We start from the raw sequence: 12,217 nt of genomic DNA on the forward strand, positions 1-12,217 counted from the left end.
GCATGTTCTTAGATATGGAGAAAATAAAATAGGGTAATTGGATAGGGCATACAAAAGTAAAGGGTATTTTATATTAGATTACTATAGGAAGTGTCTCTGAGGTGATGTTATCACTGGCACTTAGAAGGTGAACGAAAACCTTCATGGATGTCTGGGTACCCAGGGGTAGAATGTTCCAGAGGAAACCATAAGACACAGTAATGACTAGACTCTCCCCCAAACAGAGAGAGTCAGGGTAGCCAGAGGAAGGGGAGAGAACTGAGAGATCTACAAGATCCTTTCCCAATAATGTGGAGTTAATACCCAAACAAAATAAAGACAAAAGTTGTATGAGCAAAATAATGAAGTATCCAATCTTTTACGTTCTCATAGATCTCTCCTAGAATTGTTAAATCACCTGAAAGCAAAGCCTCAGAATCACTTTATCTTAACTCCTCAGTAATGGATATTCATCAGCTTTGCAACGAATTGTAGGACGTGCTGTATCACTGTGTTTCCTCTGCCCTGTCATATCCTGTCCAACATCGTAATATCTCCAGAGGTAAAAAGAACAAAGCACAGAGGTAAATTCTAAGACATCAGATAAAAGTATTAGGGGATTAAATATTGTTGTTGCTAATTAAATAATGCCAGAAAACATTGTCTATGCCCCTGTGAGCCCTGGGGTAGAGAGAAGAAAGGATCCTCCGGGAACTAGCATCAGATCCTTTAAGAGTATTAGGGCCTTAACCAGGGAAAGCATGTTATTTAGAGGACAAGGAGGGAAGAGGACAAACTCGGTTCACTTCATTTGCCTTGGGTTAGTCTTTCCACTGGAGGCAGAGAGATGGGAGTGTCAAATATAAGCTGTTGCTAGAAGCATTTTTTGTTAAACACATTAAAGCTGACTCTGGGTCTTATCTAACTAACTTAGCTGGAGAAGATGGAAAGCTTTTTTCTTTTCATCTTCTTTTTTCTTTTCTTTTTTTTTTTGGAAAGCTTTTTTCACATTTTTACTCATTGTTAAGATTTATCTTAACAACCAAGCAAATTTTTTTGTCTTTTTAAAAAATTTTAATTCCAGTAGAGTTAACATACAGTGTTATATTAGTTTCGGGTGTACAATATAGTGAGTCAACAATTCTATACTTATTCAGTGCTCATCATGATAAATGTCCTCTTAATCTCCTTCACCTATTTCACCCATCCCTCCACCCACTTCCCCTCTGGTAACCATCCGTTTGTTCTCTAGAGCTAAGAGTCTGTTTTTTAACAACCAAGCAAATTTTAAGACCAGAAATCATTGACCCCAGAACTCTACCATTTTAATAAAACTTAATTTTAAAAAATTAATTTTTTCTGTTTCTAGACTTTCTCCATAGACTCACTTATATGTAAAATTACTGTAACAGTTTTATAGGTACGATCTCATGTTCTAATACAGGTTTTTTGTTTTTTATTTGAAGGGGAAGGGAAGTTGGCTCCATTTCTGGTCATCTGAGATAAAGTAGGCTGACTGTCTGGGTGGAAGACAACTCTCTTCTAAATTTTCACAACAGAATGACAACTGTGCCTTCTGTGCATCTGGTCTCTAAGCATATGGTTTGCACTTTTATCAGCAACATAGACTTCATGCAGAACAAGCACTTGTCAGAGAAATCAATTGCAGTCCAAAAGCTCCCTTATATCCAATATGCCAGAGTCAAGTGGACAAGTAAACTACCTATTCTTTTAGGTTCCCCAAGCTCTCTATCAACAGAACGTGCAGTTCCAAAACCACACTATCTCAGCTCTTCAATTTCACACTATCTTCTTTATAAAAGGTTGATAGTGGAGGATTTCATGAGGAAGCACCTTTGTCTGTTTTTCCCTGTGAACCAGATATACCTATGAAAAAAAGACTCACAGTGTAAATGTATCATGAGGTTTCGTTCCTGAAAAATGTTGCTTTCTGTGGAACTTTTTCGTGTGCTTTCTTTTTCTAAAATTAAACCATAAAAGAAGTATGATATAACTCAATGTGCTTGCAGTTTGGCTCAGCTGCTTCGGAAGTCAGCCACATTTGTGACCCATTACAGCAAATATTTCATCTCAGATTATCTGTTAACATCTCTTCCTGCTCTTTATAAAGAGTTTCATTCTCATCATTAGTCTTACATTGTGTTAACTTTTCCAAGTCACATTAAATCCTCTATAATATATATAATATGTACTAAAGAAATGGTACACACTCAAAATATAAAGGAGTCAAGACAAAATCATTCAGGGAGTCAGGATAATTCTGTGGTGGAAGGGGCAAAACCTTCCCCGACTTCATTCCGATTAGAGTAAGGAGGACATTTCTGCAGAAGTATTACTTAAACAAATACGGTGAAGACATATTCTCTGTAGTAGTAAATACATGCCTGACCACAGTGAAGGATTCATAGGGGGAAATAGTGGGGCATGAAGTCGGAAAGATATCAGGGTTAATCTGAAGAGCGCTTTGAATGTCAAGTTTATGAGTTTTAATGTCCACTCTGTAAGTAGTTTCTGAACAGGAAAGAGGCTGATGAAATTGCCTGGATAATTATGACCAAGATGGCACCATTGATGGGTCTACATCCCTCTGGAGGATAGGTCATTTGTTATAGGGGATGTTGAGAGTTTGTTTTTAGACATTAAATTTTAAGTCCCAGCAGGGTATCTTGGTGGAAGTGCCCAACAGATTGTAAGATAGGCATCTGGAGCTTGATACTGATGTCAGGGAGACAGATTTGGAAATTATCAGCATAGAGGAGCGTTAGAGAAGCATCGAGTGGAGATGAGTACTCTGGGCTCACTCTCTTTCAACAAATATTTAAAATAACCCCAGAAAGCTGTGACATCTAAGAGGAAAAAGATTAAGCTCTCCTAAATTAGAGGGCATGGGTGGACAATAGGGCACCTGAATGCCCTCAAAATTCATACTTCCTCTCCGTCCAACAAACAGGTTAAACTTAGAGCAGTCTTCAGTTGCTGGCATTGCTAGGATTAGAGAGTTAATGAATCATTTCTGGGGGGGCGGTAATAAATAATGAAGTTGAAATGCTTGAAAAAAAGAGACAAATGTACGTTGTCTATAAACTGAGGAAACAAAGTCTTCGGAGAATAACAAAAAAGCAATACCGCCAACTCAGCTGGGAAAAAAATGAACAGGGAGCAGCGCCTCAAGGTTGTTCAGGGGCACCCTTATATTGCAAATATTACCCAACGTCAAGAGAAATAAACTGCCACTATGAGAAGCTACAGCCCTCTGTTACAATCACTAGAGAAAACAGGAGGAAAGGGGGCAATAAAGGTAACACTGGCCCTTTTATAGCAAAGGAAGACCTTTGGGATGTGGGACTCAGACACATGATAAATGAGCAATGTAAGTTAAATCCAAAAATAGCCTGGTGCTAATGGGATATTGTCAGAACTGGTTTGCCTGAAACTGGCTGAGTGTAAAAGACAATGTTGCAGAAGGGGAAGCTCAATGTGACCTGTGGGGGGTCGGCGGTGAACATTAGAATATAGGGATGAAGCGATGGAAGACAAAACTGGAGAATGAAGGGGCGAGATCACAGGACAGGGAGTTTGGGCTCCACCCTGAAGGCAATGGGACTTATCAGAAATTTGTAAGGAAAGGGAACAACAGATTCCTATTTATGTTGGAAAAGGGACTCCCATGCAGGTGCCCACAAATGCCTGGGGTGGGCCAGAGGCCAGCAGAGGGAGGCCAGTTAGAGGATTTTGCAGTAGGTTGGCAAGTGCTGCTGAGGCCTGTGGTCAGGAAACCACGGGGGAATGAGGGTGGGTGGGAAGAAGGGTATTGACCCTGATTCTTGCGTGCCATGCACTTTAGACAGCCGTTCTCAGTTAGCTTTTTAGCCACCATCCCTCTTCTTTCCTCATGTCTTTCTACAAATCAGTCTGCCAGGTGATACAATTTTCTTAGAGGTAAAGATGAAGGGCAGAGCTAAGCACTACCACCTCACTTAGCAAAATAAAATATAGAATCTCCAGGGCCTATTGTAGAGCTTAAGAGCAAGTGCTAATGCATAGGCTCCTCCATTTCCTCTTTCTTTGGAGAGTTTCTCTTTTGATTATCATACTCCCAACACATGGGTTCCAGAGGATCTGAAGTCTGCCTTTATTATACATGGGCAAAGCTCTTTCCATGCTTTCTCTTAGCACTGCCGAGAAACACTATGCCAGTTGAGATTCAAAAAGGAAAGCTTCAGAGAGAGACCAGCTCTTCTAAGCTCAGCCCCTGTAGCAAGCCTTCAGATCCATCACAACTGTATTGGAAACATCAGTGCTTGAATGCATGCAGACAAGAATGGAGTTCAAATTCTAAGTCCCCTAAATAGTCTTAGGACCTTAGCCAGGTCCACAAACGCTGTAAGTCAGTAATATATGACTCAGAGAAGAGTTGAGTAAATTTGGACATACCCCTGGAGAAGCAACGGACACTACATGGCTGTGCATATCAGTGAGTAATTTAATTTGGCTACTAGCAAAAGTGACCCAACTCTAGTGCACTAAGCATATAAGGTTCATTCTCCTACAGAAAGGAAGTCCCAGGGTAGGCAGTTCAGGACTGCTCTGACACCTCCAGAAGTCTTCAGGGGTCCAGACGCCTCCTATTTTCAAACTTCAAAGTTACCTCCTGGTCAAGATTGCTGTTGGGCACAATGAAGGAAGAATTCACCCCTCCCTTCTGGGGAACCTTCCCGGAAGGAACTTTCACTTTCATCTCATTGGCCAGAACTGAGTCACAAGACCATACCTGACACTAAGTAGGCAGGAAAAATCTAGTTTTCCACTGGTCACAATGCACTTGATTCTTTTACAAGAAAAGGGAGAATTGACATTTGACAGGTAATTAACACTGTCTGCCATAACTCTTATTAAATGTTAGTCCCCTTCTCTTTTAATTAAAAAACATTCAACATGGAATTTAATAACATATCCTTGGTTTTTCTTGATCTGTAACATAATAAATGGTCAAATGAAGAGTATTTCTGCATCTTTTATTTTATTTTATTATTATTATTTTTAAAGATTTTATTTATTTTTTTGAGACAGAATGAGAGAGCTCATGAGAGGGGGGAGGGTCAGAGGGAGAAGCAGGCTCCCCGCAGAACAGGGAGCCCGATGCGGGACTCGATCCAGGGACTCCAGGATCATGACCTGAGCCAAAGGCAGTCGCTTAACCGACTGAGCCACCCAGGCTCCCCTTTCTGCATCTTTTAAGAAACCATTGAAATAGGGCACCTGGGTGGCTCAGACAGTTGAGCGTCTGCCTTCGGCTCAGGTCATGATCCCAGGGTCCTGGGATCGAGTCCCGCATTGGGCTCCCTGCTCCTTGGGAGCCTGCTTCTCCCTCTGATTCTCTCTCTCTCTCTCTCTCTCTCTGTCTCTCATGAATAAATAAACTCTTTAGAAAAAAAAAAAAAGAAACCATTGAAATATCATCCAAAATGGTCAATATTCCTTGACTCAGACAGTAAATTAGTGCCAGAACAAAAATCCATCTCTCCTGATTAAAGAGGTTTTTTTGTTTTGTTTTTTTTTTTTTTGGTCTGTTTTTCCTTTTATCAGATGAGAGCTCTATTTTTTATTTTGTCATATTTTTGTTTGGCTTGCTATTTTGCACTCAATGTTAACATGAGTCTTAGTCTAAATTCCAGATGCAATCATCTCCCATTAATTTTTTAATTGGCCCTTGTACTTTTACCCTGATTTTCATGATTCTTAGAGCATTTGCACTTCAGATTGTTTTGAAAGTGTCAGGAGGCTAAAATGACAAATGAATCCAAAGATTCAGCACTTGTTCTGAGTATCCATTTGAATGATTCTTGAGCTCCAGTGCTTAAATAATTAATAGAGCATTGAAAACCTCAGCTTCCAAGGCACTATATGAAGAGAATTGCCATGAAACTCATGCCAATGATGTCTGAGGATCTGGAAATATGTAAAGAGTTGTCATTCATTTCAAGTGTAATGCTACAGGGTAGGCAACAGGCGACAGTGAACTCTATCCTCGAGAACATTAAAGCCTTAGAAAAACTTCCAGAACTGGAATAGGTTGTGGCCAAATCGTTTTAAGGAACTAAATCTAATATGACAAGAAACAGGAATTGCTACATGACTGCATTTAATAAAATGGACATTTAAGAGAGGAAAAAAAATCACAAGAGAAATGGAAAAATTCGTAAGATAAAAAGCAGACTGTGACCTATGGTACTATTTAGAGGGCAAAATGCTGAAAAGTTAACAGATAAAGATTGCTCAAAGATCATAGCTTAAAAAAAAAAAAAAAAGCAAAATAGTAGAACTCATCTGGTTAGGACAAGTGAAGACATTTCTTTTTTTTTTTTCTCAACCGCCCACTGTCAGAGAGACCACATTAAGAGGTAAAGGAATGAGCAGAGGCCAAAATGAGTTCCAATCATCTCCAACGAGAAAGCAAGCCGATTTTTAAAATGAAGCTGCTGTCCTTTCTCTTCACCTCACATAGCTCCCCTGATTGCCCATGACACGCTCCAACTTCCGCCCTGTCTGGGCTCACCTGTCTCCTGCAGACTACACGTGAGCCGTGCACATCATCCGTGCACCGGGCACACCCCAGCCTCCTCCTCTTATCTCACCATCTTCCCTCCTCAGGAAAGCCTCCACATAGCTATGCTGTAACCATTTTTTTTCAGAACCAGCTAAAGCCCTACGTTTTCTGAAGTTACTGCCCTCTTATAATCTTTTCTCTCAATTCTGCATTCAGGCTCTGCCACACAATGCTGCGCATCTGCCGACTAACAGCATTCGATGTTCTTTCACTCATGTTGGTCTTATAACTAGAGGGGAAGTCCCCTGGGAATGAAACCACATTCCGCGTCCAGCTGACCTAACTGTACCTGATAAAAGCTGAGACAGAGTGGCAGCTACAGAAAGGGCAACCCAGAACCCGATGCCCTACGGATGCCTCTCCCCCTTTTCTCTTTCTACGCCATTTAATACATGCAGTTATGAACTCCCTCCCAGTACAAGTCCACCACTGGCACCTGACCATCTTTTCCTTTCCTTGGTGGTTCTCCTCCTTGAGAACGAATGCAATAGGGAGATGAGAGGTGAGTTGAGGGGTTCAAATTTCAAAGACTGAGTTGGCTTTGCTCTAAAGGACTTTGCCCTTTGATACACTCAAAAGTATCTTCTCCCTGTTCCTATAGGATCTGAACAAACTGTTATTTTATTTCATATCTGCCAGAAGTCGAAGGGTCCACTGCATTTTATGCCCTTTCTTTTTCTTATATCATTCCAGACACTGGAAGAGGCAAGGAAGGACTGTCCCCCAGAGCTTTCAGAGGGAACTCGGCACTGCCAACACCTTGATTTCAGACTCTGGCCTCCAGTCCTGCAAGATAATACATTTCTCTGGTTTTAAGCCACTATGTTTGTGATCACTTACTTCCACAGCCCTAGAAAATGAACACATCCTCTCATGAAGCTTACCATTACAGTGAAGAGACAAATTAACAAGAAAGTGTAACACAGTGAGAGCAAGTGTGTTAAGGAACCAAAACAGCAATGCTCCAGAGTGTCACCAAGAGCTACTTTAGATTAGAAGGTGAGGAAGATTCGATTTAATCTTTCAGTATTTCCTGGGAAATTTTATCTGGAAAAAATGTATTATATGCAAATTAACTAACTTGTTAAACAATTTTCCATGTACATGTTAAAGATTATTTTCTTTGGGTCATTTTAAGGTGTAAGTGAGGTGCTAGCTTTTCTAGATATCTGGTCTAGGGCACATTAATATATATCTAATGACCTGGAAAGGACAGTGCAAATTACCCTGAGTTGTGGTCATAACATCTAACTTAAGACTAAATGAAGTTGTGAAATAAATCACTTATCGAGGAAATAGATAACAAATGTCATCACAATTCATCATCATCCATGTTATATTTTTTCATATAGCTAAGTAAGTATTGTTTTCATGGTATTATGCAAGTGTTGGGGATACAAAAAAATAAAATGAAAGAGATATGGTCCTGTGCTAAGGGAGTCTGTCATCTATAGGGAAATGTTGACATTAAATAAGTCATTTCAAGTTAAACCAGAACAAATTTGGGTAAGATGCGGGAGGCCACACAGGGACTGCTGACAGTAAAGACATCCCAGGCTCCTATGGTTCCTTTATTCAACAAATATTTCCTGAGGGCCCACTATATCCCAGGCACTGTTTGAGTCACCTGGGATATATCAGTGAATAAAACAGGCCAAGAACCCTGTTTCTCCCCCTCTCACCCCTTCTCAGGAGAGACAGGCAAAAATATCAATAAATGAATTGTTTAATATTTCACAAGAGATAAGTGCTATGAGAAAAGAAAAAAGTAGAGCAGAGTAAATAATATTGGAAATGAGAGGTAGGAAACAGGCTGGCCATTTGGATAGGGTAGGCAGGGAGAGTGTCATTGAGAAAGGGACATTTGAGCAAAGATCTGAAGGCAATGACAAAGTTAGGCAGACAGATATGTGAGCAAAGAAAATTCCAGCAGTAGGAACAGCCAATGCACAGGCCCTAAGGCAGAGTGTACCCGACATGTCCAAGGAGCCACAAGGCCAGTGTGGCTGGAGTGAAGGGAAAAAGAAGACAGGAATAGGAGACAGTGTAACGTGGGACAAGATCCTTTAGGGCCTCCTAAGCTATTGAGAAATGTACTTATCTCGTAATGAATGGAGAGCCATAATGAAAATTGCTCTTTCTTTACCTTCATATAGTCTCAGAGTTACTCCATGGCTCAACTTTAATGTGATTCTTAACTTAATGATCACAGATATTTGCTATTGCCTACAGAAGCCTTATCATTTTATTTCCACATAATAACCACATATATCCTCCTCCCTTCTCCCACTGTTACCCACACACAATCTAGGAAAATTGCATACCAATGAATATAAGGGCTAGCCAGAACTGTGACAGGAAAATGGCATTAATGCATTTATTAGAGATGAAAGAATAAAGCCCATTCATAAATCAAAGTGAGCTGATTTTAAAATGTCACCTAGCCCACTATCACTCTGGGAAGTAGTGGGAGCAAAGATGAATGTCCCTCGATTGACAGGGGGTGGGGAGCCACCTGAGCACCAAGTCAAATGCCCGTGTGTTGTTAATCCTGTCAGCAGTATAAAGTAAAACTGAGCCAAAGGAACATTTGTCACTTTGAAGAGGACAATGAGAAAAAATTGAAATGGAACATTAAGAGGAGAATTTCTCCTTGTTTGAAGAAATCATTCAAAGGCATGACCTGACAAGAAACCAAAATGACCCAGAAAACAGCCAGTCTTTGATGCTGCTCTTCAGACAATAGTTCTGAGAGAGACAGGACTGCCCTCCTCGTCCAAAGGAGAGCCATTAGCTGAGGAACAAGGGGAAGAGTAATATTGTACAACAAGGTCGAACTCTATGCAAAGTGCCCACCTTAAACAGAAACCTTTCATGCAGTTTTCTACTTCTAATTAATAAAGATCTCTAGTCTCTAAACAACATAATTGTAAGCAGAAAACCCCTGCGCCAGAACAAGGTTTACAGCCGTAGGTCTCAGGCAAGTCAGCCTCTTACACCTGGAATGGCCAACTCAGGTATCTTTCACATGATATTTCCTTCATGGCTACATAGCCTACAGCTGCATTTTCAAAGCAGGTGCAATGGTCTTAAGATAACATTTTGCTTCCAGTTATAAAATAAGTAAGTCCTGGGATGTAATGTACAACATGGTGACTATCACTAATACTGTACTGCATATATGAAATTTGCTAACAATGGCCAACTAATCTTCGACAAAGCAGGAAAGAATATTCAATGGAAAAAAGATAAGTCTCTTCAACAAATGGCGTTGGGAAAACTGGATTGCAATGTGCAGAAGAATGAAACTGGACCACTTTCTTACACCATACACAAAAATAAATTCAAAATGGATGGAAGACCTAAATGTGGGACAGGAAACCATCAAAATCCTAGAGGAGAACACAGGCAGCAACCTCTTTGACCTCAGCTGTAGCAACTTATTAGACCTGTCACTGGAGGCAAGGGAAACAAAAGCAAAAATGAACTACTGGGACCTCATCAAGATAAAAAGCTTCTGCACAGTGAAGGAAACAATCAACAAAACTAAAAGGCAGCCTACAGAATGGGAGGACATTTTTGTAAATGATGTATCTGATAAAGGGTTAGTATCCAAAATATATAAAGAACTTATCAAACTCAACACCCAAAAACCAAATAAACCAGTTAAGAAATGGGAAGAAGGGGCACCTGCGTGGCTCCAGTCGATTAAGCATCTGCCTTCGGCTCAGGTCATGATCCCAGGGTCCTGGGATCAAGTCCCTGCATGAGGCTCCTTGAAAGGGGAATATTACTCAGCCATCAGAAAGAATGAAATCTTGTCATTTGCAATGATGCAGATGGAGCTAGAGTGTATTATGCTAAGCGAAATAAGTCAGTCAGAGAAAGATATACCATATGATTTCACTCATATGTGGAATTTAAGAAACAAAACAGATGAACACAGCAGGGGGGAAGAGAGAGAGGGAGAGGGAAACCATAAAAGAGACTCTTAACTATGGAGAACAAACTGAGGGTTGCTGGAGGGGAGCTGAGTTGGGGGAAGTGCTAAATGGGAGATGGGTATTAAGGAGGGTACTTGTGATGAGCACTGGGTGTTATATGGAAGTGATGAATCACTAAATTCTACTCCTGAAACTAATATTACACTACATATTAACTAGAATTTGAATAAAAACTTGAAACACAAAAAAATAAATTAAAATAAAATAAAATCCCATACAAAAATTATGTAGTCACACATCAGAACAAAAAGAGACATGAACCCAAAAAATACACTTTAAGAAAACAAAACGGAACAGACCAAAAGATCTGGTTTTTAGCTTTTCAATATGTATAAAGCCCTACAGTAATTACACAATAAAACACCTTGTAGCTGGCATGTCCCTAAGATGTCTGCATTTTAATTTGGGGATTTTGGATCCTGTCTTACCGAATAAAATTTTCCTAACAAAATTTGGTGGACTTGAGCAAAATTTCTGATGTGCAATGGGAAAACAAGAACCTCAAATAGTTAGAAAGCAAATCACCTTTGTGGATTTAGTTGCCATTGACAGAAAAAGGCCATTGGGCTGGAAAAATAACCATCATTTAGCCAAAAGGCATGATATAGTCTGAAATTAAGGAAAAAAAAAATTCTATTAAGTTAAAACAGCTGGAAAATGAAATCTAATAAAGAAAATATTTAATTAAAAAATTTGCTAACAGAGTAAATCTTAGACGTTCTCATCACACACAAAAAGTTGTAACTGTATGGCGATAAATGTTAACTAGACTTATTGTGGTGGTCATTTCACAATATATACAAATATAGGGCGCCTGAGTGGCTCAGTTGGTTAGGCGACTGCCTTCGGCTCAGGTCATGATCCTGGAGTCCAGGGATGGAGTCCCACATCAGGCTCCCTGCTCAGCAGGGAGTCTGCTTCTCCCTCTGACCCTCCTCCCTCTCATGCTCTCTGTCTCTCATTCTCTCTCTCGCAAATAAATAAAATCTTAAAAAAAAAAAAAAAAAAAACAATATATACAAATACCATATCACTATGTTGTACATCTGAAACTAATATAATGTTATATATCAATTATATCTCAATTAAAAATATATATACCATCTTTTGTATTTTTAAAGAAATTCTCTATAAAAAGGTTGAAACCTTTTTGGGGTGGGGAAGTGGAGAAGGGTTAGTTGTGCTTTACTTTCATTTGAATGATAACTCTTATGACTGCGAACAATAGGAAACACATCAATCCCCATCAGCACAGACTCTTCTAAACAAAAGGTCCTGGAGATTAGCTTAGACAATAGCATTATTTTACTGAGGAAATTGAGCTCACTAGACAGAGTATATAAAATAATTTCATGTCTCTATCCACTGGTTAGTGTTTTTAAGGGGTGAATTTTGAAGCTTTGAAGGAAGTCCAATTCCTAGAAACTCTGTGCTTAAATTTGTTTCTTCTCATGTCCAAGTCAATTCGGTTCCAAAGAGGGGCAGTTGCATTACAGCTGCAGAAAGCATCATTCACGTTGGGGCTTTCCTTCCAGACATGTGCCACACAGAGTCTGGGCGGGATGACTCAATGGCCCATCATGAATATTCCTTTAGCTGTTAGTCT

The sequence above is a fragment of the Mirounga angustirostris genome, unplaced genomic scaffold (assembly GCF_029215605.1).
Source record: "Mirounga angustirostris isolate CCGP_5_RB_7025 unplaced genomic scaffold, mMirAng1.0.hap1 SCAF_8, whole genome shotgun sequence".
In the NCBI taxonomy this organism is placed as follows: Eukaryota; Metazoa; Chordata; class Mammalia; order Carnivora; family Phocidae; genus Mirounga; species Mirounga angustirostris.